Below are 19,172 nucleotides of genomic sequence, written 5' to 3'. Positions count from 1 at the left end.
TAGAGAGATGCGGCAGCAAGAGAATGCTTTTGCTTTGCTTAAACCCTTGTACGATTTATGGAATAAAAAGAAAAATAGGTACTCAAAGATAAGGAACCATTGTACTATAAAACTAGAACAAAGAGATATAAATAGCATAATAGCCTATTGTCTTTTTATTGTCAATTTATTTATTTTTTCTTCTTCTTCTCTACTTTTTATAAACAAAGTAAGTAAATGTTTGCCATTGCCAAGTGTCCTTCTATTCCCTATTCCTCCAACAGCCTTCTTTCAGTTCTCCCCATGAAAGATAAGGCAGATGCTCCTTCTCTTTCCTTCATCCTCTTTCTCTCCTCCTTTCATTTCTAAATAGATTCCTCATTCTCCGCTATTAGCATTGTGACTAAAAGCCTTGCTTCTTATTAGGTGGTGATCATAATTATAATATAATTTTTTTTTGATGTTTTTCATATTTAGCTGATGTCACTTATTTTATTTTATTCGATATAAAAACTTAAATTATTTGATCATCACTATAAGTATTTTACAAATTTATTTTTTTTTTTTTTCATATTTAATAAATATATTTATCGATGTACAACAACATATATAGATATACAAAAGCCGATTCTGATACTATATAAAAATATATAATTTTATCAACTTAAAAATTTTAAATTATTAAGTGGTGGAATATAAAATCTTATTTTTTTTTATGTTAAACCAAGGTAAAATTTTTTAACGGTAACAAATATAAAACAATATTTTTCACTGAAAAGTTGTAATTCAAATTTTGAGGTGAAAAGCAAATCCATGTGAATTAGACAGTTGTCATTCTCATTATGGGTGCATGGTGATTGTCACCATTAATTGGAAGATATAGAAAAAGGAAAGGAGTGGGGATGGAGGTATATCTCTATCTATATATATATATATATATATATATATTTATGAAGAAAAATGAAAATCTTCAAATGATAAGGATTGTGTAATGTTCCACTCATATCAATTTACATATTTTCTTTTTTAACATAAAAAGATCCCAAGAGACACCTAGAATTTGTTCCAGGAGTCTAATCATATCAAAGTTTAATGCTTCTACTGATATAATTTTCTATCTTTTTTGCTGGTAGTGGATCTTTCCATACTCCCTCAATTGGATGATCGAGGACCCTGCAATTCTATATTTAGATATACTTTCATTACCACACTTGGGGTCTCTGTTTATAAGCATTTTAATCATAATTCCCCTTACCAGTTCTTTCAAGCTTTTAATTAAACTTAATAATAGTATTATTTTTTTTTTGTAAAATTCATATTAAGATATTAAGATTTAAATATAATTAACTAAAATATATTAAAATAAGTTTTGTTATTAAAAAATCAAAATTGGTATAAATTAATATTTTACTTATTACTTTTATGTATAAAATTCTAGAATTTAGGCAATAATTACGAATATATAATTAGACACTATTATTAAATATTTTTATTTTTAATTACTATTTTAACTAAGATAAAAATAATGGGTATTGTGATTAGTTTAATGTTTTATTTTAACTTGTATTCATCTTTCATTATATATCAAATATTAAATTGAAGCAGTTCATTTTATTTTATCTAATTCTGTCTTGTCATTTCTGTATGTCAAATATAGCCCAAGTGTATATTTACTGGTCTTAATCATTATTAATGCATGACTTTAATTTATGTTGATATATAACCATATCCATGGTAGTAACATCTTATCAGTATTAACAATTGAAGAAGGGATGCCAAATAATGCTGCATTAATTATTTCTTGTGAGATAATGACTTTTTTCTATAAAAAAAAGAGTTACATAATATATTATATAGGAAAATGCTTAAATAAATATGGATCAAGAAGGATAATATACTATTTTTATTTTTTCTTTATTATTTAATATAATTACCATTTATTTCTAATTAAAATTTAACTTTCTTTTATTTCTCTAATTAATGCTTATTCTATTTTCATAAGGTAAGTAATCTCCACCTATTTATTTATGTTCTTTTATTCTTATGGATTTTTCTTTGTATAGAAAATTTAAAGTGTTAACTTAGTATATTTAAAGTGTTCATCTTCATATTCCTTTTCACTATATAATCATTCATAGTGATGTTTCTTAATTTGTGATGATTTTTCTTTTATCGAAGAAGATACAAAAGATAATTACAAATGAAATTTTTAAAAGGTTATTTTATTTTTATTGTTTTTGATGGGATAAAGTATTTATTTCCTAATAAATTTATTTGTAATATAAATTTGATATTGATTAATTAATGAGATGTCCATTTTGTAAGTTTAATTTCATTAAAATCTTTATTGATTCATATCCGAAAGAGGTTGACAATAAGTTCTTTCAAAATTATCTATTTATTTCTCTATTTTATAAGTCTAATTTCTTTGAAATTTTTATTAATTCATATCTAAAAGAGGTTGACAATAAGTTCTTTCAAAATTGACTATTCCTCTGTTAAAAGTATTCTAGAAATGTCTATAATCAAATAAATCGCTCTATGCGCTTATATACATCATTACAGGAATTAGGTTCAAGTTTTTTCCAATCCCTTCTCATCAATAGATTCCTGACATACATCAAAGAGTGCGGTTCGTTTGAAAGGTTCCTACCTCTCTATCTATTTATGAAATGCTTGGATTTTTCAAAACTCTATAGACATGCAAAATAGCATGTTTCAAAAACAAATACCTTTTTACTTTGTTATACGATTCTGTGGAGTATTTGAATTGATTTTTTTTGTTTTGTTATATTTGTAGATACAATTTCTATTAAGAGTAAAAATGTATTAATTTCAAATTAAAGTAGAGTAACAAATATTTAATTAAAAATTTAATTATTTTATATCAGCTCATAATCTTTTTATTCGTAGAAATCAATTTCAATAATTTTTTTCTCATTCTATAATAAACTGAGTCGAAAGTAACATGATAAAAAGAATCTACAATAAATTTGAAGATATATTTCTTGATTATATTTGCAGATGCCATTCTTTTAAGGGAGTAGAAATATATTAGTATCAAACTAAAGTAGAATTGAAAAGATAATTTAATTGTTCATATCATCTCATAATTTTGTATGAAGATTAATAGATCGATTTTATGAATTTGTGTCTAAAAAGGAAAATATCATAGTAATTATAATATAATAAGCAACATCAAATATAGATTTTTTTTGAAATTAATTAACAATTTATGGTAGGTATCAAATTATAACTCATTTTATATCATGGTAAGAATTAAATTAAGAATGATATAAGGATTAATTAGATCAATTCATTAATAATAAGTATAAATAATTAACATATATATCAATATGTAAAAAAAATAATTTATAGCGGATGAAAAGGATAATTATAAGAATTTATTTTGAAATTCAATTTTGATCCATATTATTATGGATCAAGTTCAGCCTATAGCATCATTCTTATATATATTCAAAACATACTGAATCGTTATCTACATATAATGATATTAAATAATTAAGTATGAATTCAATCATATAATGTTCAAATGGATATAAAATATTTATTGACATAAGTTTTTTTGTTTTACCTATTATTAATATTAAAAAAAAGAATTTGGTGTCTAAATGTAAAATAGGTGCCAATTAATCACCTATTTATACAACATATACAACCCACTTAATTGGTGGCTTAATGGCGTTAGTGATGTGCAAAAATACAATCCACTTAATTATTGGCTTAATGGCCATAGTGGATCAACCCTTGTAACATGAAGCATGAATTGATGAAGTTTATAGTGACACTTTTTGCCCACATTGAAGGCTTGGTGTGGTTAATTTCATATTTAAGTGATTTTTCTTAGAAGCTATTTTTCTTAATTTCATACAAGTGAGAGCAGCCAAAAAGCAAAAGAAAATTGTTCTTTTGAATATAAAATTAATTAACATAATTATTATATAAAATATAATAAATTTATCTATAAAATATGAATATAAAATTGTATAATTTATAATAAATTTAATTAAGTTCTGTGTAAAATGCAAATATTAAACTAGTTGATTAATCATGCTAGGTTGGATATGGTTTTAAACATCCCTACAATTGGCGCATTTGGATATAATTAATAGATAATTATTAAATTATAGTCACAAGTTGTCTATACATACTATAGTAGCAAGTAATACTTTGATAAGCCAGAAATTGCCTAAATATTTTACTTTCCTACATTCCTCATCTTCCTCGAGGAAAAGGGTTGCATGCATATGCATGTGGTGACGCTTTCATAGGATTAATTACTAAAAATAGTCATTAATTTTATATCTAGATAGAGTGAGAAGAGCTTTTATTTTATATAGACGAATTTTTATTTTTATGGATAGCTATTTATATTGTATATTAAATAAGCTTTTATCTTTATAAATAGCTATCTATGTCGTGTATTTTACGGTTCATTGAGTTTCTCACAAAAAATTAAAAAAAAATTTATATTTAAATAAGAAATATATATATATATATATATATATATAAATAAAATTCTGACATTGTTTTCTCTCTTTTATATGGCATATAATATGAATCCTAAACTATTTGTCTTAATTCTTAAAATATTAATTATTTTAATTTTTCTTATTTTATATAAAATATTATATTACAACTTTAATACCTTAATTATGGTATATAGATTTCACTTTTCTCCATATTTTTGAATTTTTTTATAACTTCGATCTTAGATAATTTTTTTTAAGTATCGTATTGCAACATAAAACAACTTAATTATAAATCTTAATTATTTTATAATTTTTTTAAAAATTATTTTTATAATTTCAACTTTTGATTATATTTTTAAAATTTATATATATGTAAAAGCAAAGCTTTAACATTGTTTTCTCTCTTCCGCATAGCATATTATATGAATCATAAGCTATTCTTTTAATTATTAGAGAATTAATTATTTTAATATCTTTTACTATTTCATATAAAGTATTATATTACAGCTTTAACACCTTAATTATGAAATATAATTATTTCAATTTTTTTTTTTTGAATTCTTTTCCATAACTTCCACTGTAGGTATTTTTTTTAAGTATCATATTGCAACATAAAATAATTTAATTATAAATCTTAATTATTTTATAATTTTTCAAATTATTTTTATAATTTCAACTTTTGATTATTTTTTTTAAAAAAATTATTTTCATAATGTATAATTATTTTATTAATTATAATTTCTTTTACTCATCACGTTTATACTCATTTATACTCTTCATCTCTCTTTTCATTCTATTTTACATATATTTCATTGAGATTTTTTACAGAGTTTAATTTTAAGTAAAAGAATTATGTTAATAGAATTAATTTTATATTAAAAAATATATTTTTTAATATATTTATTAAAAATAGTTTCTAAATTAAATTTTTTAAATTTAATAAATATATATATATATAGATATATATATATATATATATATATGAGAGCAATGTTTTAATATTATTTTTCTCTATCCTACATGACATGTCATATAATTTCTAATTTTTAACTTTTAGAGAATTAATCTATTCTAAAATATTTTTCTACTATTTTAAAAAGTATTATATTACAACTTCCAACATTTTAATTAGGATATTTAGTTATTTCATATTTCTATGCCCTTTTGAATTCTTATTTATAACTTTCACTTTAAAAAGTTTTCTTTTCAAATACTATATTACAAAATACAATACTTTAATTATAAATTTTAAGTATTTAAATATCTTTTTTTTCTTCGAATCCTTTTTTATAATTTTAATTTTTAATTAGATTTTTCAAGATTTTCTATTCTCGTAATTGAATAATTATCTTATCAATTAAAAAATTATATTTTTAATTATAATATTTATATTTATTTACACCTTTCATCCCTCATTACATTCTATCTTAAATATATTTCAAGATATAGTTCAATTTCAAGTAAAGAATTCAGTTAATTAAAAATTAGTTTGTAGGTTAGATTTTCTATAATTTAGTAAATTGCAAAATAATATAATACTTTTATTTTTATATATGTAAAGTAAGAAAATATTATTAAATTATACACTTAAAATATATAAATAGTAATCAATAAAAAGATACTAAAAATAAATAAAATAAAATCTAATATTAAATCAAGTTATAACATAATTATTTAATTTTGTTTAATTTATATTTTTAATATATTTATTTTATTTAATTTTATGAGATACTCCTATTTATTTATTTGCATATAAATGTTATGAATATAGTAAAAGAAAATTACATAGTTCAAAATATAAAAATTTATTAAATCATGTAAAAGCAGAGAATAAACTTTTTTTAGTTAATTAATTTATCTTCATAAAAAATATAATATATTTGTATATCTAATAAAAGACTCAACATAATATACTATTATTTGTGTGTAGTTAGTTATATAAATAATTTATTTATTTTTAAGATTTTTGTTAAATTTTTGTAGTGTGATATTATTCAATTTTAATATTAATAATTTTATAATTTTTATTGACATTAAAATTAAATCGCTCATAGGGCAGTTCTTAAATAGATTCAGTTTACGACGTCATTTGTAAACAAAATCAATTGCATTGTGACATGTAGTATTATTTATTAAATGATGTATTTGTATTAGTTAACTTATTTATTGCCATTGGATTAAAAACCAATCAATTCAAATGCAACATTTAATAAATAATGGTATATTTTACAATATAATTAATTTTTTTTATAAATGATATAATGAACTAAGTATATGAAAGCAAAAAGAACAGGCGAAAGCGTGAAGGCAAGAGCCATTACAGCAACATCCATTAAGGTCAGCATCAAAATTTGTATATTCATCATGTTGAATGCTGCTGCAATGTTGAATGCTACTATTGATCACGCTCATTGCTTCTTTTAGCTGGCCGACTTACTGTCATAGAAAATGAACAAACACAAAAGGACTAAAATTTATTTCGAAATTCTAAATTATAAAAAAGTTACTTTTGCCACTGAGTAGAGAGACCCATTTCTGAAAAACCCCATTTGCATTTTCTTGTGGCTTGAGTTGAGACTGGAGTGTGCTGCCATCTTGTTTGGTTAGGAAAGGAAAGAAGAAATAAGAAGAAATTTGTGGAAATGAAAGAGGATGAGGGTGCCAATAATTGAAAATTAATTGCATCACTTGCTTGACTTGTCAAATCAAAAACATTCCACCTATGAATTCTAATTTCAACTGATGAGGTGCTCTCAAGTTTCTTTTGTGGAAAAAGGTTTGACAACTACAATTCTTGATTGTTAGATTTCTCTGGATACAAATTGCTCATCTTTATGGTCAACTTCTTTTTCTACTCTTGATTTCTTTTTTTTTCTTTTTTTTTTTGCATTCTTGAATTACTCAATAGGTTCTTTGAATGATTAGTTCACTTATTTTATCGAGGAATATACAATCATTGAGTAATGCATACACGTATAATTTAGCCATTGGTTTTGGTTTAGAGCTGTGTTGAAAGTAAAAGAAAAAGAAAAAAGATAGAAGAGAAAAATAGGAAAGAAATAAAATGCTGAAAGTACTTGTTTGCATATTCCCATTTCAAGAGCTGCAGTTATTGGGCCAAATTAGTTGTCTGGCCCAGGAAAATGAATGGAGCAACTCCAGTCTTCTAGTCCAAGAGTTTGAGCCCACTTTGGTACTCGAGTAATTCATTTTTATTTTATTCATCTTAGGAATACTACTAATAGAGTAATAGCATTTTCATTTTGTAATAATTCTTGTTAAGATTTGATTTATGTCTTTACTTATATATTAAACCGATAAATGATTGATATATATTTATTTATTTTAAATAATGAAGTATGTGTTAATCATTAAATACTAAAGTGTAAATTTAGTGTGTTATGAAGTAGTTTTTTCAATTTTTATGCCTTTTTTTTTAGTCTTTATCTTTCATTGAATACTTTAAGTGAAGGAATTCGAAAGGAAGAATCCGATCTTTAAAGACTTGAGGGAATAAGTGATGCATTGATTTAGATTTCTTACCTTTTTTTTAAAATCATATAATGAAATTCTTTATAGATACCATTAACTTTTGATCACCGTACAAATTTACACATTATTGATGCAATTGAGATAACGTGCAATGCAAGAGCCAAGTGGTTCTTCGTTATGTTTCATTCTTGCTTTTTTTACTGTTGGTTGTTGATCGGGTAACTCTTTCAATTATAATAAAATAAATTTATAAAAATTAATATGATATTAAAAATTATATATTAAATAAATTTTTATATATTAATGGTTTATTATATTTTATACGACTGTCATAATTATTTTAGTGTCACTATTTTAAAAAATTTAGACATATATATTTATTTTAACACATAAAATTTTTATTTTTTTAAATTATAATAAAATAAATCTAGAAAGTTTATATAATATTAAAAATAATATATCGAATAAATATTTTTATATATTTATAAAACTAGTCATTTATCCGCATGTGACGACTATCGTAATTATTTTGATTATAAATAATAATATAGTTTAAAATTATATATATAATTAAATAGACTGTCTAATATTTTTAAAAATAATAATAGATTAAATATTTTAATGCCTTTATTAATTTTTATAAATATTTTAAGGTTTTAATAGTATAATAATATAAAATGATCATTAAATTAATAAAAAAATTATAAAATTATACATAAACTTAAATTCTATGTGTCTATAGTAAGTACACATGTCAAAATAAAATCTTTATGTATCAAAGTATTAATAACACATATTAAACAGTTTTTATTAGACCAAGTACATATTACTATTTTTTGTTCATTTACATGTACTAAAATGTTCATTGTTTATATGTATAATGTTCACTAGATGTAATATCCTATAATAATTAAATTTTAATATTTAAATATTTATTATCTATGAACTTAATATTTATTGTAGTTAATATGTTTATGTCTATTTAGTTTCATATATTATTCATCGGTGTTAATATTAATATTCATTATCCGGTATTGTAATGTTCATTATCTGTATTTTATTATACTTATAATGCATATTAAAATATTTTTGTGATTAACATAAGCATTCATCATTAATAGATATAATATTTATTAGTTTATTAATGAATATTCATCATTAATTCATTTAAACGTACATATATATAATATAGATATAGCGTAAGTCGTCCTAACAGTTAGTAAATAGAAAAAAGTTAAACTAAAATTATATTACAAATATTTATATTATAATACACATATTTTTTAATATAATTAAATTAATAAATAATAAACATTTGACGTTTAAAAAATAAATATTCAACACATGTTTAATTTATGTAAAATAAATAAATATTTAATACAAATTTAATAAATATAAATTATTTTAAAAAAAAAGTATCAGCTTTTGACGCACGCCACATTAGATTTTAATTCCAGTTTCTAAGAATTATAAGAAGGCATAATATGACTAAATTTAACAAACTAAAACCATTTGATTGTCTACATGCATATGGCATCAACTATAGGGACTATCTTATTGTTTTTTATATTGGGAATTGAAGGTGACTTTGTTTTTACTTTGCATTAATGATTTGCTAATTTATTTTTTGATTAATGGTTATGGTATATGTATACTTGTAGATTAAAATAAAATTACCACATATTGAAAATATTAATTTATTATTAGGTTTAAAATATAAATTAAGTACTTAGTATTCACTCCGACAAATCATTACTAAGAGAAAAAAATCATACTCAAACGATTTCATTTTGAATACATTTTTTTTAATAAAAAGAAATATAATTTTTATTTCATTTATTTTTTGAGGCGCATGTTTAATAAATAACTATCTTTATATTTGATAATTTTTTAAAATATTTTTATATTGTATAACTTTTAAAATTTCAAATTTACCTTAAATAAATATATATATATATATATATATATATTTTAAAATAATACTCATCTAGTATATTATATGTAGTTCCTTATATATGGACTGAAGGTCTTCCTATCCTATCCTACGAGAAGAAGGACTTCGCAAATGTAAGATGTCATAATCATATTTGGACTAGTTTTCTTGACTATTAATAGAGTCCTATATCGGGTCGGACTCTTTAACTAGAGTTTGATCATAACATGATCTCTAAGACTTCTAGTTGTAATAGGATATGAACTTAGTCAACTTCGTCTTTCTCAAATATAATAGATTGGCCTACAATTATCAGTTATAAATATTTTTTTTCAAAATGTATTAATTATTGACTAATAAAATTATTAAGTCAATCAATAAGGAATGGAATTGGTTCCTCAAAAAATTTATTATTAATAAAATTATTTTTTTTATTAAACACTTATATAATGGAATACATCCTATTGTTTTTGCTTATCTAACTAGTTTGAGATGGAATATAAATATAAATATCATAGTTGGCTTCTCATATATATTATGAGACGAGCACTTATATTTTTTATTGTGAGACTGATGATGAACAGTAACACAAATTTAATTATTGATATATAAATTTTTCATGTGTGCCATTTCTTGGAACAATCGTTTGTGATAGTCAATTTGTAAGATTTGTTTGGTATGGACGCTCCAACTACATACGAGGTTGAGAAATCAACATCACTATTAATACTTTTGATATTTTTTGTGTTTAGTTTTCTTTCTTCATTACAATATCCTATCTTCCATTTGTTATATGTGCTCATAAATTATAATTATATTTATAATTAATTATCGGTAATTTATTTTTAGTAATAAGTAATTAATAATTTTAATCTTAATTTTATAAATAATAAAGCAATTTAATGCGTTTTTAATTCTAATATATATTTTAATATATAATACCGTATCAGAGAAAGAAAAAAAAAAAAAGAGCTGAAGGTATCTATTAATAGCCTAATCAAACTCACATCTCCAGGAAAAAACATTTATTTAACTTTTAAGACAGTCTAAATAGTTCATAAATCTTAGCAAAAGCTAAAACAAGATTAGAAAGCGATTAAGTTCTTTTAATTTTGTTATGTTAGTTTATTAATTCTTCATTTTCTAAATTAATTAAACAATTATAAGATAAGCATAAAATTGACTCGAATTATTACATTTTATGGTAATTTATCTAGTATCATTTTACAAAACATACTGCAAAATAAAATTACATTATTAAAGGTAACATAAATTTACTACATAATAAATTTATGTCTGTTCAATTAATAATGAGTATTGGGAAAAGAAATCTCCTTTTATCCTTCTCCTATGATAAATTTGAAAAAAGGTACCATAATGTAAAATTATAAAAAAGATACTGCAAAATAAAACTATATAAAATTATTACAAGTGATATAAAGGTACCACATGACTATTGTCGGTTCATCTAACACCTATGAGCAAATTTTTATCCTTCTCTCTGTGAATATGATTATGGGTTGTTTATTTATGGAGAACTTTTTATTTTTTATTTTTCATTTAAAAAAATTCAAACATTAAAATAAGAGAAACTATAAAAAAATAAAAATAAAAACAGATGTGTTATTTTAAATAAACATAATAAAAAATAATAGAATTTAATATTATATAGCTATGTGTTATTTGAACAGAAAATATTAAAATAATATTTTGTTTTATGCAAGTGTATACACTTATGAAAATTTGAAAAATATTTTTTTATTTTTCAATTTTAAAAACTTATGTTAACTAAATATGATTTTCTACTTTTCTATTTTTCTAAAAGAATTTTTTTAAAAATAGCTTTAATTTTCGAGAGCGAGGATCGGAAGAAATTAGGTGTAGGCTTTGTAGCTGGGAGGAATACGGAAAGAGAACAACCATGAGTACATCATTCATTCTTCTGAAGCTTTTCTAAGGCGCAATTAAAAGTTATGGCAAACAACACACTAGTTCAATATATTAAAATTAAGCATATATATCTTTTAATGTTGGCTATCTATAGACAATGCTCTACTATTAATAATAAGATTAGTGATGATAAAGACTAATAAATGTTAGGAAAACCAAAGAAAACTCCAGCACAAGATTTTTTTCTCCTTAAACCAAAGAAATCTTCTTTATAACTCTTCCTCTCCGCTGCACATATTCTACAGTTAATTTAATGAGGCTTTGCTTGGCACTATTGTGCTTTTCTCCTTCTTGATGATTGTTAATGCTATAAAAATTCTTTTAAGCTTTTAATTGATATGCTAACTTTGCTAAATGCATAAGATTTCCTGAATGGATACTTCTTCTACATTTGTGATATGCCTTATCATGCATGCGTGCAAGAAAATTACTCAAGGCCAACAAAATCATTCATGTTATTGTTCCTTAACTTCTTTTTTGACTTCCTTTTATGTCTGATAACTTAGTTGATTAAGACTAGCTATCAACAAGGTTTTTAAAGGCTCACCTCAATCTCTGGAGTACTTGTAAAAATAAATTAGAAAGTACGGATGGGGTTGTCCGGCCACTTACTCCGATGATAAAGTCAGTAATTTGTACGAGGGTGGATAAAGTGTTTAAGTGTGTAAAATTGCTTGTACCTAATGTGCGACGTCCCCATTTCTTATATAGACGTTGAAGGTCTTCTAGTCTATTTAGGAGAGAACTCCATATTTGTAGGTCGTCCTAATTATATTAGGATTTAAACTCTTACTTCTCATAAAATTCTAGATCATATCAGACTCTATGACTAGTGTCCTCTCAAGACACATTCTTCCACAATTCCAATCATTATGGATATCAATCTATGGTCAATCCCACCTTTTTAGAGTGGGACAGGCTGGCATATGATATCCGGTTATCATTAGTTTTCCCCTATTTTTTCTGAGAGTATTTATACTCGGTATTCCTCTTTCTCTAGAGCTCGATAATTATTACATGAAATGCTTTTAAAGCATTAAATTGATGTTTTATTTAATCGGAAAGTAAGCTCGGTTAAATAGTTTAAATTTCAAATGTTTGTGATGTCTAACATATGCCCTGGACGCTTCATGTCTCGCGCCTTTAATGATAACTGCTCATTATTTTGCCTTTAAACCAAGGACGGTTATGTCTCTGGTTTCTGGAATGTTCTTCCCTAATCCCAAAAAGTATCTTCGTCACTAAATGTCACTAGAAGTTTGTCATTTTCCGTTTGTGAAACACTTTTTGCCATTTTTGAGTATTTTTTCTGTGTCTTCTCCGTTTTCTTCTTCAGCGTACCTTCAAACAAGCTCTCAATTATCACTAGTAAGTTTCTTTGTATTTTATTTTTTTTGCATCTCTTTTCATCTTCTTCTTTACCTTTTCCTATTCCATCTTACTAAATGAAATCTTTAGAAAATACTAGTCCTAGAAATGCCGGAGAAGAGTTAGACCAAACTCTCTCTCAAAATCTCACTAGCGATTCAGCCGGTGCAGAGGCGCTTACCTCTAATCAAAGGGAGGATGAAAACTAAGGAATCTTCTCTAAAGATGGTGAGAACGATTAGCACCTGTACCCATCTACTATGGACCTTCCTCGCTTAGAAAATCTTAGAGCTCGATATAATATCCTTCTAATTTTACTCTAGATGAGTGTCGTGAGCATTTCCATGGAAATAGCACTTCTCCAGCAAAACCACTTAGTGTTGTATGAAGAGAACTTAAAAGTCAATCTTAGATTACCCCTCGACCCTTTTATCAATACCATTATCTTAGATAATAATATTTCTATAGGTCAGCGTCATCCCAACTCCATACATCTTCTAGTCGCTTTTAAGCAATTATATAAAATTTTTAATTTTATTCCTACTTCGTACTTCTTTTCCTCCTTTTACTTAGTTGCTTGTGTAGCAGAGCATGCCTTTATTTATCTTAGAGCCCGAGCTGGCCACAAAATCTTAGATGGTCTTATTTTCTCCATTCACAATTAGTGAGATCGGTACTTCCTTGTTTCTCATCCTTTCAGACTACACTAATCTCCCGAGAAGGTGGCATGTGCCGCCAAGCAACTAAAATTAAACCTTAGGGAGGACCTAAACAACTGTAAAGTCTTATTGAATGTTAGAAAATGAGAGTCTTCCCTTGCGGTCACTCCTCTCATAAATCAATTCTTGGCCGGTCTTGAAATGTCCAAACAATAGAGAGCTAAGCAAGGTGATAGCTCTTCAAGTATACCTACTCAGCCCTTTGTTTGTTCGACTGTTCCTGGCTCCCATTATGCTTCTCTAATATAATCTTTTACTTCTTGTTTCATTCTGTAGTGATTGACTTGAAACAGCTTAAGAAGATCAAACTCACTAAAGGCAGGAGAACTGCTTCCTCATCCTCGGCTCTGCCTGCTCATCCACCAGCCTCGGCTTAGCATGGTACAACTGAGGATAACCCAGCTACTCCCAACTTGAGCTTAGAGCTGCCAGCGGAAGACCAGACGTTGGCAATATGACCTCCATCTTCTAGAGATTGTGGAAATCATCCTCAGTTGACAAATGAGGATGATTGTGTGGAGGTCGGCGTTCTTGCCACCAACCACTGTCTTAATCCTCGGTATTTCTTGGAGAAAAAATACAGGGCAGGTCCTACAGTCCAAATGCCTTCTTTGGCTGAAGAACTTGCTGGCCTTATCAACTTCAAAGCCGATATTAAGGAGCTCAAGAACATGCATCCTTCCGAGTTTCATGCCTTTCAAATGTCCTTTATCCTTCAGGTAACTTTATCTCTTATCAAGTGGCTTTCCTTTCTTCTCTTTTCTTTTCTTCTCCTTTTTAAATACATGTCTGACCTTTCAGGCTGTGACTTTGGGCAATGCTCAAAAAAATTATGAGAGACGATTGATTGAGCAAGCCTCTTATGACCGCGTCAAAGCGGAGAACTTCGAGCATATCCTCCAAAAATAGTATAAGGAATTTACTGCTTGGGAGCAAAAGTGGGAAAGTGAGCTTCAAGATACTAATGCCCAGGCTAAGAATGCTACCACTCAGATCAACTCGATCATGGCAAAAAAGAGAAATGCCAATCTCCGTATTGCCGAGTTAGAACTGGAATATGTGTCCCTTACCTCCAAACTTGCTGATCAAACTGCAGTTAACCTCTACAATGCTTTCCTTAGCGGTTGATTCGTTCTGACCACTACTGTGTGTGCTTGAAAGTTCTGCCTGAGCTTAATGACCATTGTGATGATCACCAGAGCAAGCTTCTCAATCATAGGGTATCTAGTCTCTCCCATTTCAAAACCCTACTCGTGTAATATATCAGTTTTTATCGCCATTCTCTTCTTTGACTAATATGGAGGCTATCGTTTCTTTAGTTGCTACTAGATATAAATTTAGAGTTCCCCTTTCAGTGATCTACTGAGTAGGGGCAGCGAGCTTAAGAACTTTTTCATTTTCTCAAAAGCCTTTTGGCATTCCTCCGTCCATTTGAAATTCTTAACATTCTTTAAGGTCTTTAAGAACGGCAAGCATCTTCGTGCCGAACAAGAGATGAATAGCCAAGAGTAATTATCCTTCCATTTAACTTCTGCACTTCATTGATATTACTCGGTGGCCTCATTTCTATGATCGCCTTTATCTTTTTCGGATTAGCTTTTATACCCTTTTGCGAAATCATAAATCCAAAGAATTTCCTAGCTTTGACACCAAAAGCACATGGCTCAGGATTTAGCTTAAGCTGGTAACTTTTTAGGATGTTGAATGCTTCTTTCAAATCTCTAGCATGATCCTCGGCCCTTGCTGATTTGATGATCATGTCATCTACATACACCTCCACAGTTTTATCGATCTAGTCCTTAAACATATCGTTTACCAATCTTTAGTATGTTGCTCCAGCGTTCTTTAGACCGAAAGGCATAACCGTGTAGCAGAAGGTGCCAATATCCATCACAAAAGTAGTTTTTTCCTCATTCTACTTGAACATTTTAATCTAATGATACCCCTGAGCAGCGTCAATAAAAGTGTAAACTTCATAACTGCTAGTGGAGTCTGCCAACTGATCGATATTAGGTAGAGGATAGTTATCCTTTGGGTACACCCTGTTTAGATCTGTGAACTCTACACACATCTGCCATCTTCCATTCGGCTTCTTTACTAATACCACATTCGCTATCCAGTCTAGATACATTACTGACTTGATAAATCTTGCCTTTAGCAGTTTATTAACTTCCTCCGCTATGGATATCTGCCTCTCAGGTGCAAGACTTCTCTTCTTTTATTTCGCGGGCATGGAGCTCGGGCTCACATTTAGCTGATGGGAGATGATGCTCGGATCTACAATAACAATCTTAGAGGGCGAGCTGGCGAACATGTGTTTTTTCTCAGCAAGCACTTGATCTACTCTCCGAGTTGTTTGCTCTGAATGCTCAGTGCCAATTTGGACCAACTTCTCTAGTTCTCGACCCAAACTGAATATTCTTAATTCCCCTATTAATTCTGCCTTGCCAGACCCTCTTTAGTTGGATGTAATGGAGCTTCTACTGGAAGTGCTTGACAAGATCCCTTTTAACTTAGTAAGATAGCATTCTCTTGATGCCTTCTAATTGCCAAGCACGGTTATTACCCTTATGGAAGTTAGTATTTTCAGCTTTAGATAGTGAATGCTCATGGCTACTTTAGTTTCCATCAACATAGGTCACCCGAAGACTACGTCGTATGCGAATAGGATATCGACTATCATGAATGAAGTTCGCCACATATTGGTTAACCCTTTTATTTTGTCCACCTTTCTAGTTTTCTGTCCGAGCTCCACAGTCAACTCTGCAATTCCTAAAGGTTGCACTGGTTGGCTACCTAAGCCTAGAAGTGGTGTCGTACAAGGTTTCAGATTCATTACCCCACCACCAATGGCCTTATAGCACTTTAGAGCCATGATGTTGACTGCGCTTCCGTGATCAATGAATAGCCTCTTTACCCAGTAGTTCTCAATAAATTCTGAGATTACTAGGGCGTCCTGGTGAGGCATCTCAATTTCCTCTCCATCTTTTTCTTAGAAGACTATATCTGGGAGCTTTTCATGCTCGACCATCATAACTTGGCCCCTTTTTCTCTTGGAGCTTTTAGCAACAAACATGGCTCCGCCAAAGATCACGTTCACATCTCCACTTATGTCCTATCTTTTTTTCCGAGGACCTCTCCTGATCTCTATCCCTTGATCCTCTGGATCCCCCAGAACCTCTGCTTTTGCCGAACTGACCCTCTCCCCCAGCAATGAACCGCTTAAGGTGACCTCTCTCAATTAACTTTTTAATTCTCTCAATTAACTTTTCAATCTCTCTTTTGAGATGAATGCAGTCCTCGGTGTCATGACCCATGACCATTATGGAACTTACAAAACTTATTTTTGTTCCTCGAGTCTGCAATTTGCTCCCTCATAGGGTTCGAATATCGAATGTCGCCTTTATCCAAACATATTACATATTACCAAGTTATGTACCCTTTTATGTCCAAAAATAATCTCCCTTGTATAGCTTTATATTCTATTTCATTATATTAAAGACATGTATTGTAATTTTAACGTATCTCTTTTCTATAATTTATAGCTTTTTTTAGTATGCATGTAGTGCAATTATAGTAATTAAATTTTTAATTTTTAGTTTCAATTATTAAAATCTATTATCTACCATTTGTTGAATAAGTAACAGAAATGAAAAAGGAAGTGAGAAGCATCCATTAAAACTTGATAATTTACTCTAATAAGTTAAAATTTGTTTTTTGTTTACTCAATATAATATGTTATATCTATAGGTATAAAATACACTAGATGCATGCTGGAAGGAATTATAATTTATAGAAAGAACAAAGACATATGCTTTTGTTGTAACTGTGTAATAACATATCTGTAATCTTACTCGGCAACTAGAATACGTAATAATTGAACTCATTGACAAAGTGGTAGAAGAAGAGGAAGGGAGATCCATTAAAACCTGATAACTTACTCTAAGAGGTTAAAGTTATTTCTTTTTTATATACATATATCTAGAATTAATTTAGAGCGTGTCGAATAGGATACTTATGAGTAGTAAAATATTACCTCAAGAATTGTAATGCAGCTGTATATCTAAATTCGAACTCGAGTTAAGCTAGAAGAAATTTGTTTGGTACGTGATGATTATTTAACTAAGCCATAGTATTAGTAAGTAACACTATGTTTGGTATATATGATAAAGGTTGAGCTTAATAATCATAAAGACTTAACTAATTTATGAGATAAGTCTTACCTAAAACCAAGCTCCCCATGATATTAGTAAGCCATATCCAATGGGATCACTAATGCATAATTAATAAAATTTCGATCCCTAAAATAACCTTGAGTTTTTATTTTGTTTCTCTAAAATGACCTTAATTTTTTAATTTATTTCACATTATCTATGCTTATATCAGTATATCCTAAAGTAAAAAATAGTAGTTCAAGCCAAAAAATTGATGCAGACTGGATGAATAAACTTAAAAGATTTTTTAAGAAAAAAATAAGAAATACAAGTTTTATATATAGGACAAAGAGTATTTTAGTAATTTAATATTATAACAATTATTTATCTGGTTAAATAATTCTATAAACGTAGAATTATAAAATTAAAATTAGTTAATTCTATAAATTAACATATTTGTACTAAATAATATTTAATATAAAATAATTTTATGGTTTAATTAAGTCTAGAATTAAATGTAATTCTAAAGATTAAACAGAGAGTTATTATCTTATCTACGGGCCCTTGGCGGTTAAATACTCATTGTAATATGTTATATACCTATAAATGTGAAATACGGCATGCACATGCTATAATGACTTGTGATTTATAAAGGAATAAAAGCATATGCTTTCATTGTCCGTGTGTAATGACATGTTTGTAATCTTAAGCTGCAACGGAAATACTTAATAATGGAACTCGTTGACAAAATGGTGCCTTTGACTAAGAAAATGAAGCCAATTGGCAGCTTCCTAGACACTCGCATGAGACAGACACACTGATACGACACAATCTTTTTTTACACCTTTCTTCCTTTTCTTTTTCTTTAACAATATTAAGTCTATAAAGTATACATGTTATAAAAATTGAACTCCTTTTGTGCATAGATGATAAATATATATAAGAAAAATGATAAAATGTTGGTCAATGAAATCTTGGTCCAGTCATATTATTATTTCCATTATATATTTATGTTCAAATAATATTTTTATTTATTTTGATTTATAAAAAATCAATAAGTCAAGATTTATGAATTATAGTAGCT

The sequence above is a fragment of the Ricinus communis genome, chromosome 3, assembly GCF_019578655.1.
Source record: "Ricinus communis isolate WT05 ecotype wild-type chromosome 3, ASM1957865v1, whole genome shotgun sequence".
NCBI classification, from domain to species: Eukaryota; Viridiplantae; Streptophyta; class Magnoliopsida; order Malpighiales; family Euphorbiaceae; genus Ricinus; species Ricinus communis.
The sequence above is the reverse complement of the archived record's forward strand: the minus strand, read 5'-3'. Positions refer to the sequence as shown.